At 38.0% G+C, this 21663-nt stretch overlaps 1 protein-coding gene across 5 annotated transcripts in view; it reads left to right on the top strand.

Annotated features, from left to right (window-relative positions):
• Nucleotides 1-21663, top strand: part of DISC1 (DISC1 scaffold protein) — a 228949-nt gene that overhangs the window by 91603 nt on the left and 115683 nt on the right. The gene's annotated exons all lie outside the window — the stretch shown is intronic.

Here is a 21663-nt window from a genome sequence, read left to right as displayed (position 1 = left end):
TCTGTCTTAGCCCAGTTCTCAAAACCTTTCTTTCTAAGCCCATTTTTATTACAGTGATGATGGCACTGTTCTTGTTCCCATAGAGAGGGACACGTAGTCTTTATACAGAAGCAGTAGATGTATCTGGCTGTGACAATAGGAACATGTTTAGTATATAAAACTAAATGCTCAGTACATACATACGTAGCACATTTGATGATGGGTCTGAATATATGAGGTGCAAGAGATTCCTGATTCTGAAAGCAAGAGTTCTCATAGTAAATGTGTGTTTAAGGGGGAGTTTAAACAAGTTGCCAAGTGCTGTTCTCACACAACTGTGAGCAGTGTGCTTGGGTTGTAGTGTCATGGTGGAACTGGGGAGGTTGCCTGCGATTACTGGGAAAGCTACTGACAAATTATCAAATGGCAAAGTCATTCCTAGACTTGACCTTCTTGCCTGCTGTGCTCAATCCTGACACTGAAGCAGATAAAATGGCCCTGCTGCTTGCTTAAGTGAAAAGGCTCAGTAATATTGGATTGACTACAAATGTACAGTTACTATAATTATTTCCAAACTAAATACAATACTGAGAGCTACTTTAAAGATTTAGGATTTTGAAATGTCTTTCCTTTTTCAGGATCTTATGAGAGTAGGTTGGGTGAAGATAGGAAGGCGTCTCTGTTTTAGAAGCATATGAAATTTCTTCATAGGCAAATGGATAAGCAGAGCTAGCTTAGAAGCAAAAAGATTTGTAGGCAGCTGGATACATCTAAGACAATGTTTTAAAAATGCAAGGAATAATGTATATATACACACACACACTTCTAGACAAGAACTTGCTTTTTTAGAATCTAGATAAAATTTTAGAAAATGATTCCTCAAATGTAGTGCATTGTGATACAAACCCAGAAATGCACATCAGGCAATGCTTCTTTCCTTGGATTTTCAAGAGAGTTGAAAAGGATTCTGACCTTCTAATCAGCCCATTTTGTTTCTCTTTAATTTTAGGACAATTAAACTTCCTATAATATGCATGTACATTCTCATTGGTGTTTTAATTTAGCAGGGTTTTAAATTAAGCCTGTGCAATATGCTTGCTGAAGCAACAGAAATATTATAAGTTCATGAACTCTTTTTTCCCTTTTGCATTTATACAGCTGAAAGGAGATCCCTTCTTTACCTGACCTCTAGTGTCTCATAATTTGTGACATATACTGGGTGTTTACTCTGTAGATTTTCTTTTAATTTCCTGTGATTCTGTAAGCATAAGGAGAAATTTATTCACAAAATATAACACAATATTTATTACTGTGTTAAAATAAAATGCTGTCAAGCAGATACTAGTCTGAGATACATAAATTGAAACCTGACATCTTCCCTTTCCATCATCCCTGACCCCTTTACATGTGATCAATCCTACTTTCACCTTTAAAAAATGAAAATTTTTGAGAACACTGACATGAGTTTGATACCAACACATTTATCTGAATGTAAGCCTTCAGATACTCTCTGGAAAACAGTATGCAGATGGTGTCTTGAGGAAAAGAGGCCACCTTTGCAGAGCAGTATTATTTTGCACAGTGCTTCTATGTTTAGAGAATAAAGCAAAAAGAATTGGAATACAATTTTGTTGCCATTTGTTTTTTGCAGTTGTTTGAAAGAACTGGAGATAATTGTGTTGGCTTTGTCTGCACTGTGAAAGGTGTGATTTGAGTTGGGGTAGCTGACCTGACTTACTTCACAGCCTTAGGCCTGGTGTTTCATTTATGCCAATAAAATCTGTGTTGCTGCAGAGAAAGTCAGTTCTGCCTTTTCTTCTGTGTTCCTGCCCAACATGTGCACTACGTTAGGGTTAGGTCCTATACATGTCTATTTCTATGTCATCTGGCACTTGAATTGTTGTTTGTGCCTGTGAGCTTCTTGAAAACTTTTTTTTTTTTCTTTTACTGAAATAATATTCTTTTCTATGGAAAATGTTAGACAAAAAAAAAATTAAATGCTAAAATGTGTGTATGTTTGTCTTTATCTTGTATATAAATTGGTCACCTATTTTTTATTTCATTAATAATTGTTGATTTCTCAAAGTAATGCAGATATAAGAAAGCAGACGTCAAGGGAAGAGACTTAATCACACAATAATCAGAGCTGGAATTTTAAATAGGACACATCATTAGCATGTTAATGAATTTTCTCACTCTGTGCCAGCTGCCCAAATATAAAAGATATTGCAGATGTAGTGCAAAAATCAGGCTTGGCTTACTGCTCTGAGAGCTGTCAGTGCTTTCTATGAAGGAAATTTGACAAAAAAATCCTTTCGTATTTTTAGAGATGCTAAAAAATATGCTTTTCATACTAGATAATAGAAGCATTGACAAGTAATGGTATGTATTAGCATTTTAGGATGAATAGTACTAACTTGCCCTTTAGACATTGACTTTCTTCTGAGGCCGTCAAAATGGTGCTATAAAAATGATCAACTTGTATTGCCATTATACAGATAGGAAAGCCAGAGACGTAGAAGTCATGTAATTCTACCTGAAACGGTGGTGAAACACTTTCCCAGCTGATGGTTTAGCATCAATCCTGATTGAGTCAATCTCTTGCAATAAGCATGTGAAACCAAGTGGTGCTGTGATTCTGTGTGGGCTTTATACTCTTCTGGACCGCAGCTGAAGACGTGATGGTTCTGGGAAAATTGCTGAAGGTCTTGTGCTTGATCACTGAGCAGACCTGTCTTATAAAGCCAGAAGGCTCTGTTATGGCAAAGAAAAGAACTGCATTACAACCCAAAACAACCAAACTTGTGTTCCAGACAAGTGAATCTTAATTACTTGCCTGTCTGCCAAACTGTTGGCTTGTGCTTTTAAATCCCAGCTTGGGTTGATTGGCATTAGTAACCTGGGGCTGGAAATGAAACCAACCCTCTTGTTGTGGTTTTCTCATCACTAGTAGTGATGGGCAAATTTTTCTGTCTTGTCTGTTGAGTTCTTTTCCTGGCTGCTCTCAGTCTTTTTCTGCCCCAATTACACTTTTGGGAAAGCACCTCCTGTAAGTAATGTATGTACACATGCAGCTAGGGGACACCCTGCTTCCCGAGCTAATTGCTAGGTTGTGCTTGCCAAGTCATGTTAAGTAGAACTTCTATACTGCATTAATTTCTAGAGGAAATATAAAATAAAGGCTTTATGCACACAAAAGTAGCTTTTTAACCCTTTTAAAAAACACCAAAACCCAAGCTACTGTTTGAAGGCTGATATTCCAGTCTCTGCTCAACTCTTGTTTCCATCCTTGACTTTTATTGTCTTAGAAAGTGCTTGTGTAAGTCCTACAGCTCTTACCAAGTCTGCTTGTACAGTAAAGCTTTCTGGAATTGAACAAATACATTTTATAAACAACAAACTAAATTTAGCAGAGGGGTTTCTTGGGATGCTGGAAATTTCTATCACACTCAGTTTTACTTTCTTTTGTTCAATACACACACTTTGCATGCTTGCACAGAATATCTCACAGTGTTTTGTCCTTTTAACAGAAGAAAAATCTGAGTTAATTTTTTTAATCTGCTTTTTAAAAAATAAAATAAACCCCAATGTCTTGGCTTTAGCATACTAATTAGGAATAAAATGTGTTCTGAATGGACTTTGAAGAATAATAAAAATTTGCTGTTTTTATAGTTATTGTTTGAAAAGCTGATAACTTGACTGTTATGAAGGATGCAATTAATCTGAAAGTTAATATTGTGTGGACAGCAGAAATCACTAGTGGTGCTGCTTAATGTAATACTATTGTATACTGAAATATTTATGAAAAGAAAGTTCCATGCTTCATATACAATTGTATAGGATGTGATTTATCAAAGTATTAATGACCATTTGCTACAAAGCAGTTTTATTCTGTTTCAAAGACATTTTTATTCTGATAGATGGAACACAGAAAGTCTTACAATAGAAACACAATAGAAACACTTTGCACTGGGAAACTTACCATTTTTCTTTCTTTAAATATTTGTTTTTAATGATACCTGTAATACAAAATCTTCTCTATTTTTCTGCATAACTGGTCTTTGGAATACTATTTGAAGATGCCTAAAGATTATTAAAAATTTTACACCATTTTAAATTGTTGCAAAAATATCAACTAAGTATGGCATAAACCCATGTGCCTGTGACATAACCAGAATGATTCCATGTTTTGTTTACTGATTTTTCAGGTGTTGGTTTTAATGTTCTTCCTCAATGCTAGTTTTTCTACACCAAAGAGGCTTTCAATATTGTTTCTGTAGTTCATCCTCTGTCTGAGCAATTATCTGATTCTAAACTGAAGAGCTGAACCTTTGATTGCTTCTGTTTAAATAAATCATTAAAGGAGAACCCACATAGTGTGTAACAGATGGGCTTCTATGAGGAAGAAGAAGCTACTCTGAGTCTTGTTGTATCTCTACTTCTAATCTGGGCAAGATCATTAAGTTCTGCTTGTCACACCATTATGAAATGCTTGTTGTCATTAAAGGGAGTGGAGAAATTGAAATTGAATGGCTTATTGCTTATGTCTGTGGCCATCTCTACTCAGACAGTGATCCTGCAGGATTTAGTGAGTGGTGCCTCTGTTTAGCTTTCACAGAAGGTGTAAAACCCTGGGTGGTGATGCAGGGATGGTCTGGCAGTGCATCCTTTACTCTGAGCTGACATTCAGTTGATGCTCCAGAGTAGCGCTTGTCAGCCTTCTGTTGGGCAGCATGGAAAAGTCATAAAAAACCAAAAGAATAGAACAACAGGAACAACAAAACCCCCAGGAAGTCCAGAACTCCTTTTGTGTTGTCTTGGGCAAATACAGCATGAGTAATTACCCTCTGCTCATTAGTATTCTCTTTGCTGTTTCATTTGAAAAATTGGTGTTCCTGCTTTTGCATGGACTTGCACTCTTATGCTTACTCTGTGCTTATTTGTGTTTCATTGATTGTGAGCATTGGTTTCATTTTCTTGGCTCATTTTAAAGCACCTGGGATCTTACAATTAAAGTATACACCTATACATCTTTTGGTCTTACAATTCTGTAATGGTAGTAACTATGTATCAAGTTGTTACCAAGCTTTGAGGTAATGATTTTCATTCATGTCATGCTTCCACAAAATCATTCTCATCATCTTTGTTAAGTAACATTTAACTAAAAAGAGTTAAAGGGTTTTTTATGTTATGGCATTGCATTTTCTTGATAAACACTATCAATAGAATTTAGTAACATAAAAAGAGTAAATTCTGCTAGGCATTTCCTGTAACTAAAACCTCAAATATATTTTAATTTTAGACATCATTTTTTGTCATGATTGGAAACCAGTATGTTTAAGTATAATTAAGTTTGCCATATGTCTTGAGTCACTTGTAATTGTGTTCCTTATAATGGTGATTTTAAAGGTCATCGTGTCTGGTGTTGTTCATTTAAATATGTAAAATACTTTGATTTTCACTTAGAGCATAGAGGTTTAGACTGTATAAATGCAATGGAGGTATTAAATTTAATCTGGCCTTTCTGTATAATTAGATGCAAATCTGTGTAATGCAGAAAATATGAAATATTCAGGCAGCTTGAAGTGAGAAAGCAACTTGGTTCAAAGTCTGACAATATCTGTAGAGATCTTTTGATCAGGGCATTTTTCTGGTGATGCTCAAAGGTAAGCTTCTATCTCTTCCTTCCAAGATCTGATGGCAGTAACTTTATTGAAATGTTTTATGTGCCTTTGTAATACATTTTGGACAGCAGTATGAGGTAATTACACATAGAATAATAACTCCTGAAATTACCCAATACTGATGCTGCAGTCATAGAGGGGGTTATTTACCAGGTGCAAGGAATAAAGCTTAGTCAGAAGTTTTATGCTGAGTCTCTTCAGGGAATATGATGTCATCTTTAACTAGGATAAGGATAAAGACATTGAAGTTTTGTGAGTTTAAAGCCACAGAAATACAGAGTGGTTCTGTTGTAATCATGGAAGTGCAGTCTATGCAGTGGTGAATAGTGTCACTGAACAGCTTCCTATTGCAATGGGAGATGGGCAACCTCCCCCCTATAATGCAGTGTGGATACTTTATTGTGCTGCTGTGCAGGCAAACAAGCAAACAAAAATTCTGATAGTATTCCAGGCAACTTATTCCTTTACATCTGAAAGGCTGCTGCCAGCTATATACACAGTGCGTTAGACTTTTGGAGTGAGTGTCGTATCAAATTCTGATCTGCCTCTCTGCTCCAGGTTTCTGCACTGCTCTGCTTTTTAGTTCAGCTTCTTCAGCTGACAGCAATGCAACAGAATAAGTAGGAAGAAGCAACACAGATGAGTGAAATTTGGAATAAATGTGGAAATAAATGCCACCAATTTTAATCATTCCTCATTCGATTCTGGTTCTGCAGCTGCATCTTCTGAGGTACTGGGCTCAGATTGAAAATTCACATTTTTCTCGTAATGATTATAGCTGGTTTGAAAAAGAATGAGATGCTAAGGTGATAGAAAGCTAGGATTAAAAAAGACAGAAAAAATAGTGTCTTCTATTAATTGGCCAGCTAGAGCAAGTTTACAATGTAATTCAAACTCCTTTAGTATGACACTAGCCCTGGTGACAACCAGCAAACATTCTTTAGTTTGCCACTTCTGGAGCTTGAATATATCATGCTAGGAAATTTGTAACTCTCTTCATGATAGTATATAGTTGCTGTTCCTACATGTTATATTAAGAGAATTCCAGTTTTGTAAGAAAGATGTTGTGTCTGACAAGCTGCTCAGAGGCAGACAAAAAGGTCTGTGGGCCTGGTGGCAGGGTGCTCAGAAGAGGACCAAGAAAATTGGTGGCATGGAATGACACTTAGCAGATAGGATGAAATGAATTTTCAAAGAAAGGTAAATACTACTTTCCTTGTCTCACAGATGAGGTAATGGAGGCACTCGGAATGTATTTTGTGTTTCTGTTCATTTTGCCATTACATATAGGTACTGCCTTTATGCCTGTATGTATTTGGCCTTTTGGATGGGATTACAGCATGTATTTGAACGCTTGATCCCAAAACATTAATAGGTTGGAAGTAGGAAAGCTTAAAAGCTTCAAGTTTTATTCGAAAAGTCAATGAACAGTTGATCTACTATTAACAGATTTATTTAAGTTATATCCATTTTGGCTTTTATTCTGTGTCATGCAGCATGGTTTTGCTTTGAGTCTTTCGTTTGTTTTTATGTTTTGTTGTTGTTGTTGCTGCTTTGTTTTGGTTTTTTCTTTAAGGTTGTTCAAGTTATATCAACATGTCATGATATTTTCAGGTTCCAGAAATGTGCAAAGGGCTCATTAGGACACTGCCTCATTTAGTTTTCTCCTGAGGATTAGTATAGAGATGGATAGAATAATTAAGAAATAGTGCTATTTTTTTTTCAAGTAGTACTTCAGTGAAACCAATCTCAGGCAGTTATCCTTTCAAATATTCAGACTTTCTGCAAATTGGAGATAAAATTAGTACAGCATTTTTTATTCAGTTAATGTTTTGGATTTTATTTACTTTTTTAGCTGTAAGCGAGAAAATGTTGGTTTGGGTCATCTGGGATCACTGACATAAAATTGATGTGCTAGAAGAAGAATATACTGCAGCAGAGACAGTGAAGATACTATTTAACCTTTTAATTGCAGATATTTTTCAAATATATGTATTTTGATTTAAAATTTTATCACTTTAGTCCATTTTCACACAAAATTTTCATTCAAGAGTTTTGACAGTGTTCTTGAGTTACAGTGTAAAAATCTAATTCTATGCTTGCATAAATACATGCAATTTGTAACGAATTACACCTCCTTGCACTGGTGGTAAATCCACCTTACTGACTGAAGTCAGACACTTATTTTTCTCAGACATTGCCTTTCATCTTTGCTTTGATATTGACTGGTAATATTCAGATACAGCATCGAAAAGTATGTACATCTAAGCAAAAGAAATCCCTGGGATACCATTCCATTTGGAATACAAGGTGTTCCACATGAAATACTGGGTTTTTTTCTCCAGTTTTTGTTCCTTCTGATTTTCAGATGTTTCAGATGTAATTTCTGCCTCGTTCTTTCTTGCTTTTTTTGGTTTAAGGTTTTCTTTGAGGTATTTGCAAATAGAGTAGTAAAGATACCATATAAATGAATGTCAAAGCTGGTAATATCCCTATTTTAAAAACTTTATAGAAACAGAATTTTTACTTAACTATTTAAAGTGAATGAAATTACTGTCTGCTGTATAGTTTGTTCCTTCAATCACCACAGGGTTCCACCATGCAAGCACCATGCATGCTTGCAGGCTTAATACCCACAGATATGCAGAAATATAACCAAATCTGGAGTAATTGATGTTTTTTGAAAGGTGGGGGAGGTATAATACAATACCTGATGGTAAATCTACAGTAAACCCACTGAAATGCTAACCCTTTCTAGAAGAGCTGAGTTTTGTCTCTAAAATTATTTTAATGCTGGATGTAGTACAGTAAAGAAGACTTTACAATAGAAAACCTCTTCCAATTTACACCTTTTATCAAGATAGACAAGTAGAAATACAGAGAATTTATATGGAAGAAAGAGATATTTTTTGTTCTTTGATTCCCCAAAGAAAATGTATTTACATCTCTGAGCTTTTAGTCTTTTTCTGTACTTCCATTAAATCCTAACTGATTATTCTAAGACAGAGGAAATCTTCTTATTATTTAGAGCAGAGTTAAGTACCTTCCATCTCCGGTTCAGGAACTGCAAGTTTTCACCCAAGAATTTTCTTTCTCTGTCCTTGGAGACATAAACAGGAATGAAAGGCAGAAAACCAAGGGATCACTAATGCCTGGAGTTAGGAGCTGGAACTCCGTGTCCTTCGGTTTGATTTCTGTTCTTACTTGAGCAGGAGCAGAAGCAGTTTGCTGATGTTTCAGTGGATTTGGGCCACAGTTTCCTTGTAGGAGGTGGATGTAGCCACTGCTTCTGTTACAATCCTGTTGTAATCACAATTGTCAGGTGTGTGCTCCACAGACTCAGTATTTGGGCACTGGAGACAATAGCAGCAGGTGATAGTATAAGGCCCAGGGATTTTGTCATCTATAATTGCAAAGAATCTGTGGCCCATGTGCAGCAGGTGCTTGTGATCAGTGTTTCTGATGGCCTGCCAGATTTCTGCTGATAGGCTGAGATCATGTAAGAAATGTAAGAAATTCACAGAGCTGAATATTTTAAATGCTGCTTTTTTTGTTGTTGCATTTGAACCTGGTTTCTTTCTTTACGCAAAAATATTGTAGTAGAATATAATTAAAACTTTGATGCTAACTGAAAAGAAGATTCACTCATCGTAGTAATGGATTATATCTTTGGTTTGATGTGCATGTTGAAGGCTTGGGTAAAGATAAACAGGCATATTTGCCAAGCTGCATAAGATTAAACAGTTCATTACCTGTTGGAATTATCAGCTGCAAGACACCTTGCATAATTTGGACTACTACCTTTATATGCTTTTGGCTGAATTATACCTCTTATCTAGTGAGGTGTATTGAAATATAATTAACAATGTGAGCTGGAAATGATAGGCTGAAGCTATGTATATTTTTGTGCAGATAAACAATCCTGTGTCTGGATCAGAAGTCATAGAAACATTTTATCTACTAATTTTTCCCACTTCCGGTGTTCTAAAACATTGTACAGAGAAAAATAATCCGTGCACTGTGCCAGAGAAGAGCAAATATGCACCAGCCATGTCTCCTTAACTTTAAGAACCTTTGGAAGATGTTAAATCCTGCTGGAAACAGCAGTTATTTTAGATTTTTTGTATTCTTAATTTTGAATGTTTTGTTGGAGAGAGAATTGTGAAAATGCATGGAGGCAGGAATTCTGATCCATTGATACCAGTAAGAGTTTTGCCTCCAGTTTCAGCAGCATTCAGGGTTTCACCTCTGGCATTCTCAACACTGAAACTGCAGCATCTGTTTCTGGGCTGAGCTCTTTGGATGCAGGCCATCTTACTTTGATGAAAGTGCAGTCCACATAAGGAAGAGCAGGACTTGGTCAGACATTCTTATACCTTCAGCTTTACGACAAAATGATAAATTTTGAAGTTGATAGTTATTTTCTGCTAAAGTGTCAGGTGTTTTATTTTTAATGTTTAATGTTTTAATGTTTAAGCTAAAAGCTAATTGCTGTTGATCTTAGTTCAGGAACTTAACAGCCTTTTGACTTTTATGGTTAAATTATTATTGTAGGATGTTGCTTCTCTGTAGTTAGGAGAAAAATATTTATTTACAAGTCAGAGCATATGCAATGTGGAATTTCCAACAGAATCATTTTGTTACTGCAGTAATAAATGACCTAAATGAAATGTATTGCTCTTGTATTTTCAGTTTTCCAGTGTGAATCTTCTAGGTATATATGTTCTTGATGTAGTTCTTAATCTGTTTAAATGTTCCTTGATCTAGTTATCAAAATAAAAATTTTCTTGTGCCAGCAGAAAAATATTAGAAATGTGAAGTTGATTCACTTCTACTCAGTACCTCTGAAAAAAACTCTGTGAGTACTGGTGTAACAAATAGTTGTTCATTAGTTCATGAAGTGGTCAGCCACATCCTTAGGTGGAAGGATGTAATTCCAGTGGGAGAGGTGCCCTCTACGTAAGCTGTAGACACTGGCTGAAACATCAAAAGTGGTATTGTCCTTTTCAGTACCTTAGATTGCAATGCAAAAACATAGATCTGGATATTTATTACATTAGCTCTTTTTTTTCTCCATATCCTATCTTCTTATGTGGTAAGTAATGACAGTCTGGGGAAAACCTGAAAATAACAAAATTCTAGACAGGGACACAACAATTCCTCCAGCTTTGTACAGTGCTGAACTGAGTTTTTGACAGTTTTTGGCAAGTAGTTGACTTAGTCTTTTGCCAGCCCAAAAAAGCATGGATGGTGTGTCAGTATTGTAGTCCAGGGATGCTTCAAAAGCAAATTGGCCAATACTCAAAAAGATTTTTCCTGCAACCTGTCTGTAGTATGGATTATAGACCAGAGGAAAATTATAAATGAAGCCCACGTGTCCTAACAGTTTCTGCCAATGAAGCTGATTAAAACCAATTGTAGATATGAGCCATCTTTGTTCAGTTTCAAGAACAGAAGTCTGAGATCCTTTGGTTATAGCCTGCAACTACCTCCTCAGATACCAGAACTTGATAGTGGAAACATATTTATAGTGATAGACAAAAGCAGAAGTGATCTTTTCTAATGGCTGATAATTGAAGCTGACAACCTTAGATTTAAAAACAAAACAAACAAACAAAAAAAAAACACTTTTAACTGACAGGACAGTTATCTTTAGCCAGAGTTCAGAAAGGATTTTATTGTAAATGCCCAGCAACTCTTTGGGTTTTTTTATATGTAGGTGCAGCTGGAATCAGTTCAGAGAGATCTTTCTGTGTTTTGCAGAGGAACAGGATCATCAAAAGCAAAAGCCTCTTGTAGACTTGTGTTCTGGAACTGTTGTTTTACAAATAGAATGATAACTAGAGAAGCTATTCCTGTTTTGGTATTTTTTTTTAGACAAATAAAGCCCAATGCACTATGGCAACATTTTCTGCTACTGTTAAAATTAATTGAGCTGTGTAGTAATGCCTGGTTCTTTTCCTTCCTTTTTTTTCTATGTTTTTTATTCCTTTTCCTTCCTTTTTTTATGTTTTTTTTTTTTTTTTTATATTTACTAGCTCACAATACTTTTCAATCTCTGCATGGTTTATTTTCATCTCCATCTTACACTATGTGAAATTGTTTTCTCGCAATTCAGTAATTCATTGAAGTCCTGCTTGTCTGAGCTCCTAATCATATGGAGCAAAATTTCACACCTTTTCCAGGACAGGTACAGTTCACCAAGACCATACTCTTACTGATTTATTTGTTCTTAAAAGAAGATATCATACAGAAGCCTTCTCTGACTCCATTCCTCAAAGGCCCAGTATGTAGGTGTTTCCTCATTCTTATGCTGCTTGCATTTTGCCTCTCATGGTGACCCCTGCTGAGGTTACTTATGTGGCATAAGAATGGATTGATTGGGGAAATGGAAACCACAGGAAAACACAGAACTTTAAAAGCATAGAGCATTTTACAAGCTGTCTGCCTGGCCTTGAACACCAATATTCAATGGTCTAAGTGGAAGACATATTCACAATTTTGCAGGATAAATACCAGGGTAGCAGGATTTTTCCTAAGTTAAAATACTTTGTATTATCATTAATACTTATTTTTATTATTAATAGTTTCTATTCTATTGACAGGGCTAAAATGCTGAACTGCAGATCAGAACCATCAGAGTATTCATTTGTTAGTTTAGTTGTGCTTCTGTAACATCCCCCTGTAGTGTACCAGGCATCCTCTTATACCTTTCAATGAAATATAAAAGAGTAAGAAGACCTCTATCTTCTTAAATTCTCTGGGGTTTTGGGAGTTGTTTTAAAAGTTCTTAATGCCCAGAGCCTGTCATCTTTGTTATTCTCTATGTTTATGTTTATTTTATACCCCCTTTCTACCATTAGGCATTATGTAAGGCTTGTATTTTAATACTTCTCCATCTCTTGATAAATGCCAGGCATCTCGCAGTAGAAAAAAAAAGCTCTAAATTCTGAGCATTAATTTGTTGACAACATTTCATTTTATTTTCCCTCTTTTCACTCATTATATGTTCACTTTCTTTGTAAGCCTTTAACTTATATCCCATTGATATGTTTTCCTTTATTTCTCTTATATATTTCCTCATCTCTGTTCAAACATTTTGATTTTTTTTGTATTTTAATTTGTATCAGTGTATGTGTAAAATAATTTCATTTAGTTTGTTATTCTGGTCTCTTACATCTGATAGTTTTTATAATGCAGAATGTTCCTGAAGTAACTTGCATGGCCCACTTCACTGTTAATTCAATTTTCTGTTCTCTAAGTTATTTTTATTACCTTTGTTTTTTCCCAGTTTAACTGAGCTTTCCAAATTTGATGTTTCATGTTACTTCTTTTTAAAAAATATGGACCCTCTTCCTTGTTTCAACCCATGTATAGCATAGCAAACCTGAGTTATGGATTTTCCTTTCCGCTTGCATGATTTCTGATTTGGTAGTTATATATGGTTGTTCTAAAGCCAATACTTGCTGACAAGTAGGTTTTTTTCCCCAGTCTACATGTTAGTGCAAGACAATAACCCAAATGGGCAGCCATTTATGCTTCTTTCTTCTGTGTATATATCTTCTCATTGTGCCAAGAAATTTGTTTAGGCTTTATTTTGTATTTGGGCAGTGTAAACAGAGGGTGTTTCACTTCACAGTCCCAGAAGCAATGTATCTGAAATTCTCAAGCAGGAGACACATCTCTGTGTAGAGATCCATCTCTGGCTCTACAGTACCAGGTCCTTTTCCTTTCCCAGAACATGCAGATGCTGTGAGGAGTGCCTTAAATCAAAATCCTGCTCCCCCTTGCTATCAGGTGGTCTGCTTTCATTAATAGTAATGAGGCTAGAAAAAACATTCTGTGCACTCTCTAGTAGACCTGCACTGTGGGACAGTTTCCTTATCATAAACCAAATAATTTTCTTACCCTGCCTATTATGCCTGTTCAGTGTGGTGCTTAAAAAGTTTGTGGTGAGGTAATCCTGGTTTTGTTGTGCCATCACACATTGCAAATGTGTGTTTCCTTCAGCAGCGTTTTCCAGATTCCCATCTGTTCTTTCAGTTCCCTGTTAGGAAAAAGGCCCATGTTGAGCTGTGATGAAGTACTAAACTCTAAAGGCAGAGTATGATGATCCCACAGAGGAGTATTTTTCCTGTATTATGCAGCAGAGAGCCCAAGATGACTTGGCATTGGAATTATCTCTGTTTCTTCCATGGCGTTTTGCTGCTGAACAGTAGGACTGGTGATAAACAGTTTAAAAAGGTAAAAATACGTATTTCTGGAAATTGTCTACCTGAAATGATTGTTTGATGAAGAATTCTCCTTCAGTACAAAGGATATACTTCAGTGAATAGTTTGAGACTGAATACTGTGTGCCTTTACAGTTATAAAATAGGTAAAAGGCATAGTAATAGAAGAGTTGCTGCCCAAGAGTAAGAGGTTAGGTGGGAAAAGTTACCTGACTGTCTTGCAGTCAAAGGTCACTAGCACAGGAAAAACTCATTTAGCTTTTGTTCCCCATTCCTGTTGTAGGTGATTGCTTTCTTCACATGTTATTTTTGTTATTTTGTCACACTACGTGTGAGTGACAGCAGGATCTTCAACTCTTCCCAGCTTTGGCAGCCGTCCCCTTGCCTCTGTGAAATGACAGTGTATCTGTAGGTTTTGGTAAGACATTCTTTAAAAGAGAACTTAATCTGCCATCATTTATTTTATTAGACTGAAATATGTTCCTGCTGCCCTCTTTGTTGAGAGGGCAAACTATTGCTTTAACAATCACAGGCAAATCTGATTTACTGTAAGCAGTTATAACAGCAGAGTAGGCTGTAAATTGGTTGGAAATGGGAGCAATTTGCTAGAATGAGAAAGTAAGAGTAAGGTAGTAAGAGTTAAGACTTCACTGAAGTCTTGTACCATCAGCTCAAACAGCTTAACTAAGGACTATGAGAAGCCTTATGCTAGGTTATACTTTGCCACTTTGTGCTGTCATTATTGGAGAACACCCTGCCTGGCAGGGTATGGCACTGGCTCAGCCCACTTGTGACTGGTAGTAAATCATCTGCAATGAAGAAAAAAGGAAAGGGGCTGTTCCTCCCTTGTCCTGAGGGAGCAGCTGTGATTTGGATACTGCAAATAATTTCTATTTATTTCATCTAATGAACTGGAGAATTGGTAGAGAGGGGAAAAAAACCCCAAAACCTTCAATGGGAGAATTTAAGTGGTGGCAGGAAGGAGGCACAAAACACAAGGATGTATTTGAAGAAAAGGTGTTGAAGATTGAAGAAAGCTTTTGATTTGGTAATGTATGAAACATTTCTTGCAGCCAAAAGCAAATCTTAAGTGTCTTCCACTTGCAAACCTTTGGAATCAGGTTAATTGAATTTCCTCTTCCCCTTAAAAAACAAATAGGTGATAAGTGGCCCAGCACTATGACAGTGTGCAATATCAGGATTGACTTTCTTCTGTGTGTAGGATTTGAAGCCATCTCTCCAGCACCTCTGACCCACTGAAGGGGGATGATGGGTCCCCAGTAGTCAGATGTGCTCTCGAGAAAACAGTGTGCTATTGCTTCTGTGTCCTGACTACTATACTGGAGCATTCTCCTTTCAGGGGTTATAAAACTCATCCTGTTTTATCATGCATTGCCATTCCTAGTGCAAACTGTCTCTGGAGTCATGGAAGTTATAATTATGCAATTTGTATGATTTATTGCTTGCACTCAACAGCCACTCTGCACTTGCTGTTTCCATTATTTCTGAATTGGATCAATTTAAAAGTTTGATGTTTTTACAAATATCACATCAGTATAATTATAGGTATTGTAACATTATTGGCCAGTCTTGTTTGGGAAAGAATTAATTTCAAGACAGAGTATATTCTAGAATGATTTAATTTGGAGAAAAGCCTCATGTTTGCTAAGTTTTGTTCTGTGTGTGGGTTGTGCCACTATTTTCATACCCAAGAAAGGTGCCTTACTGCAGGATTTGCATTGTGAGAGGCAAGCTCTGTACGCATTAGGGCAGCAAATATCAGATTTTACTTAAAAAAAAAAAAAAAAAGAAAAGAAGCTTTTTTAATATGATGTATTTTACACATGATAGCACTTATACTGCCTCGGAACGTTCCATTTGACCTTGGTGAAAGGCTGTAATTAATCAGCAATTAAAGCGGCGGTGGCCTTTGGGAGCCGAGGGCGCGTCTGGCGGGCGGGCGGCGCGTGGGGGCGGCATTGCCGCGGGAGAGCGCGCGCGGCGCCGGCAGCGCGAGCCAGCGGGGGGACAGCCGCTCTTCCTTCCCGGACAGCCGCTCTTCCTTCCCGGACAGCCCTTCTTCCTTGCCGGGCAGCCGCTCTTCCTTCCCGGGCAGCCGCTCTTCCTTCCCGGACAGCCGCTCTTCCTTGCCGGGCAGCCGCTCTTCCTTCCCGGGCAGCCGCTCTTCCTTGCCGGGCAGCCGCTCTTCCTTGCCGGGCAGCCGCTCTTCCTTCCCGGGCAGCCGCTCTGCCTTCCCGGGCAGCCGCTCTTCCTTGCCGGGCAGCCGCTCTTCCTTGCCGGGCAGCCGCTCTTCCTTGCCGGACAGCCCTTCTTCCTTGCCGGGCAGCCGCTCTTCCTTGCCGGGCAGCCGCTCTTCCTTGCCGGGCAGCCGCTCTTCCTTGCCGGGCAGCTGCTCTTCCTTCCCGGACAGCCGCTCTTCCTTGCCGGGCAGCTGCTCTTCCTTCCTGGACAGCCCTTCTTCCTTGCCGGGCAGCCCCTCTTCCTTGCCGGACAGCCGCTCTTCCTTGCCGGGCAGCCGCTCTTCCTTGCCGGACAGCCCTTCTTCCTTGCCGGGCAGCCGCTCTTCCTTGCCGGACAGCCGCTCTTCCTTGCCAGGCAGCCCCTTTTCCTTGCCGGGCAGCCCCTTTTCCTTGCCGGGCAGCCGCTCTTCCTTGCCGGGCAGCCCCTTTTCCTTGCCGGGCAGCCGCTCTTCCTTGCCGGGCAGCCGCTCTTCCTTGCTGGGCAGCCCCTCTTCCCGAACACCCCCTGCTGCAGCCCGCCCGATCACCCCCAGCTGCCTTCGCAGCACCCGCCTCGCGTCCTGCAGCAAAATGCTCGCTTGGAATAAGATAAGCCGGCGCGGTTGCAGTACTTCTTAGTAGCCAGGTGTCCTCTTAAAACTTGATTTAGGGCTGTTATTGAGGGGTTTGAATTGCACTTTGTTCTGTCTGGGTTCTTCTTGAATGTGCACCTTGCCGTAATGTTCCAGATGGCTGTCGTCTTAACAATAGATAAGAATTAAGGATGGTAATAGGGGATATTTTATTTAAATCCACATCTTTATCTTTCATTACTTATTCACTTTCTGTTATACCCTGGTGCTGTATTCAAAACACTTGAGGATTTAACAAGGGGAGAAATAACCATTTAAATTAGGATATTATGTTGACACCTTTACTGATGGTAATTTTTTCAAGCAGTAGTGCAGTATGGAAGAGCTGGAGCTGTTGCACATGAAGGAGGAGGAAGCTTCACAAACACAAAATTTAGTTTGAGTTGCATTTATAGGTTAAGAGTTCATTCTGAAAGAAGACCAACTTATATAATAGGGTGGGAAAGTGTTGCAAACAGACAGACTGTTCAATAAGTAGAACTGGTGAGAAGATTTCTGTAAGACATTTTGTTAAATCTTTGAATTTGTTGGAGTATCACAATGTTTTGCTGAGGCTTGTGACTAAAACTTCCTCAAGCAAAGGATGCAAAACATGTAGTAAATACAGTGGTCTGGGAAACTGGGTATTCATGTGCAAGTCCATGTGTGGCTTGATTCAAAGTGATGTTGGATATTGGTTTCTTCAGAATGAAGTGGTAGAGAAGTGGAGAGATCTAGCGCTCCTTGCACTAGCACCAGATTTCCTGGGATGGGTGAATTCACCTTCTCACTTGTAAATGGATGCTTCAAGAGGACTAATGCTCCTTCAGATAGTTGTAAGAACTCAAAATATCTCTCAGACATTTTTAGAGGTTCCAGGCCTTGGTCAGAAGCATTCTAGACCCTAGCAAACAGCTAAAAAACAACTGTGATTTTGAGTTTGAGCCATATAATAAATTACCAACTTTAAAGGTAGAACGAGCAGTCACAAAAGGTTAAATAGTATAGTAAAAGTAGTTACAAAGTAGGGGGGAAATTTTTTTAGTACTGTACAGGGGGGTTTTAACACATGTACAGGGGGGTTTTCACTTTATACATAAAGGTCAAAAGTTCTAAGATAAAAAAAAGTAGGCTAATCCTGTTCTTCCTCCTTCTTCTTCTTTACCTCCATATTCTTAATAATGTTAGCACTCACAAATTAGTTTAAAATAGAAAAACACTTAGCAACGTAAATAGTAAGTATTAGAGAATAATTGTAAACATGTTATACGTAATATATCTTATAAAAAATAGCAGCAGCCCTAGGCAGAGGGAGAAACAAAGAAAACAGCAAATAAAGAAGATGTCAAGGTGTGTGTGTGCCTCTACCCAGGCCGCTGATCAAATAGCCGCCGTCCAAGAACATAATCTATTAGATAACTAACAATAAACTGCCTTGAGACCAAACAGCTAAGCCTACAGAGTTTTTCTTTAAAAGCACAAATTAGAAGAAAACTTTCACCACCACATGAGACCCCAAAGCAAGGCTGGGGTTCTCACAATAGTGACCAGACAAGTCTGGGTATTGTCTGATTTAAGTTCAAAATATCAGAATGCTGCTTTGACACTGAATTATTATCCTTGATAATAATTCAGCTGGTGGTGCTGCAATGTGTAATGGAACCAAATCTCGAAATGCCTGCAGAGTAATGAGTGATTGAGCTACATAAAATGCTTTTTAATAGAGAACACATTTCCTCAAATGTGGGAATAAAAGCGGGTGTATTGACACTGCTGTAGATTTGTTTCAGTGTAGCCACTGTGTGCATAGAATTAGTCTTCTGTCATGAGAATTTTTACTGGCAGAGGTGGAAGTACCTTTTTCCTTTATTGCTTGTGGGATTTGAGCTAAGAGCCTTTATTTGGTTCAGACAGACTGTGCTTAATTTCAGAATGACAGTCAAATGCTTCAAGTAATCACTAATGAAAGGCAGGCCCTTCTATGTCTTGACTCCCATATTCAGGATGGATTTGCCTATGTCAGATTTCTGAGTTATTGGTAGTCTAGATAAAATGAATGGTGGTTACTCTCCATTCCCACAGCTCCACTTGCAGAGGTATTTTATACATCTACAGGAATTGCTCATGAGAATTAGCTCTGCATGGCACTTGGATTGTCCCTTAGACTTCTTCATTAAAGCCATGAAAGGATTTAGGGTCATTGGAATAATGAAATGGAATTGGGGGGGATACTGTAAGGTGTATATATGCTAAGTTTAGAGAGTCTTGTGTAACATTTTTGTAATCCATAAAGGTGATGTATGTTGTTAATGATTTTAATAGCCCCTCAAGTGTCTGTCTCTTGACTACTTACCTTAATACAAATTTTTGATTTTTAGCATCTGTATTATAAATTAAATTTCAGTTTTCATTAATGTTATTGCTCACCTGTATCTGATGCTATATCAACATACCATGCTGATACAGTGTCAGACTGTGTTAATAGGAGTTAATGTATTATTCACCAGTTTGAACTAGAACTCAGTTCAAGTGTGATAGGATGAACAAAAAATCTGGACCTGTATCAACAGAAAACCTAAGAATATCCGTAATTTGCCAAACACATATAATGTCTTGGATGAAATCTTCCTTTTCGATGCAGTTACTTTCTTGAAGAAACTACAAACATCTGAAGGTTCTGGTAAATCCAATGTAGTGTGATTTTAGCAAGGTAGTGCATATATAGAAGGAAACAGCCCATAACAAAAATCCAGATTCTTTTTACCTAGTGTGTACTACCTGCATGTTTTGGAGCTCAGCAAAGTTTCAGGATATGCATGTGTAGATGAAAGTTTCATCAGATTGATCGAAACATTTATATAACGCCTCTGATCAATGGAGTGAAGACAATGTGAAATATGTTTTAGGGGGAGATATTATTATCTGCAAAAATCAATAGCAATGTTACAGATGAATTACTGTGTCAGAATATGATTTGTTATATTGAGGTATGCAGCCATTTTCCTTTCAGTGCTAGTGTTAAGCTTTTTTTTTCATAAATAACCATACTGAAATGCTCTTTTTACTTTTTTTTTATAGTTTTATGAGTTCACTTTACTAGTTCTATTGTATGGAAGATGGGAAAAACCTGCTGTTGGACTTGCAATTGAATTACAATTGGACTTGCAATTGTTCTCTGGGCTTCTCACTTGCTTTTCTTTGGAGAACACCTGGTATAAGTTTAAAAGTGGGCAATTTTAATAAACACAGGATTCTGAAACCCTTTTATGCACAATTAAAGTGACAACTAAGGAAAGAATGAGAATAATTCACAAAAGTCAGATCATCATCACCCAACTTATAGTTATTATGTAAGAGAATTTTAAAATTAAGGGCAGGATCCAGACCCTGTGTGCTCTAGATCTCAAAGCCTTGCAGTCAGCCATTTATCTTCCTTTGGGTTTGTGTGACATGTAATGAGTTGAATCCTTAAAGCACTTCTCAAATAAATTAAGCACTTCTCAAATAAAATGCATTTGAGTTTTGAGCAGAACTTTGTTTTGCTCTGTACAGTTTATCTGGCTGATGTATGCTCAGACACATTTTTGTCTTCCATCTAGAAAACTTTAGGTGAAAAGAAATTAATTTAAGCATTTTTCCAAAGAAAGCCACTCTAGGTGTGCTCATTTGTGCATCCAGGCACTCAGTTAATCTAGCATGTCCAAAAGACCTACCCTACTTTGCCTCAGTGTCTCCAGCTTACACAGAAACTGGACAAGGACAGGAGTGTGAAACCAAATTTGTGTTCTCATGTGTGGCTACTGGAAGCTTACATCATCGTGGAATCATCACAGAATACATCCACGTGCCTGCCTGTGTACATGTAGGTAGTTTTGTCTGTTTGGAATGCAATTATTAATGCAGCAGTACCATGAAAACTCTTTTCGGTCAGATTTTTTTTCAGAACCTAATTTTACAGTTTTGACTGTTTCCACTTTGCCTTTCCTGAGGGAAACAGGCTTCTGGAGGTCTGCCTATGGACCTCTGACATACAGCAAGGTTTCTACCATGGAAACCAGGATTTCTACTGTTGTATCTCAGTTTTGAGGGTTGTGCTGTGAGCACAATTGAAACAATTTGTGAAAATCAGTTCAGAAAAAAAATCAGCTCTCAGTTGCAGTATGACTCCCTAAAACACCTAGCCATATATTTTTATGGAGGTTATGGGAGCTTTTAGAGTCAGGGTGAAATGAGGGGTAAGAATGGGATGGAAATGTTAGAGGGTGGTACAAAAAGAGGGTGGTAGTCTTATGATAACCCTTGTTAAGGAGGCTACTGTGTTATAGTCCCCATTTTCAACTGGCGTTACTCCTCAGCACATGGTGTAAAGCAAAGTTCACGTAGAAGCTGATATGAAGGTAACACCCATGAGTAGTCTGTCCAAGGGGATAGTTTTCTGCAAAGTTTTATGAAGGTCATTCCCATTGAAGTTTTAAGTAAACTTTCATAATGAAGAGGTGTGATAACTCAGAACTTGGAAGGGCTAAACTGTGAGCAAAGGATCTCTAGGGTTGTCAAAGCAGAAATGTTAGTGGGGGTGTGGTAGGCGGTCTGTGAGGCTTGGTGGGGTTTCTCTTTGTCTATGGATTGTCTTCTAGTTTTTGTAAGAACATGTGCATACTGACAGCAGAAGAAATCTTTTTTCCAATGCTGCTGGTCACCACATTCTTCTGTCAGAGTTCATGTAGAATGCAGCTCTTGCATGTTGGTTTTCCAACCACACACAGTTCTGGTGTGGTGGGTACAGGGCTGTCCTTTGAGCTCCAAACCAGAGAGCCCCAAGCAATATTCAAATTCCGTGTTTAATTCTAAAAAGTCAGAAATTGAAAGCAACAGAGTAATACAGCCCTTCTTAGGA

The sequence above is a fragment of the Lonchura striata genome, chromosome 3 (genome assembly GCF_050655825.1).
Source record: "Lonchura striata isolate lonStrDom1 chromosome 3, ASM5065582v1, whole genome shotgun sequence".
Lineage (NCBI taxonomy): Eukaryota > Metazoa > Chordata > Aves > Passeriformes > Estrildidae > Lonchura > Lonchura striata.
Note: the sequence above shows the minus strand (reverse complement) of the source record. Positions and strands in the feature narration are given on the sequence as shown.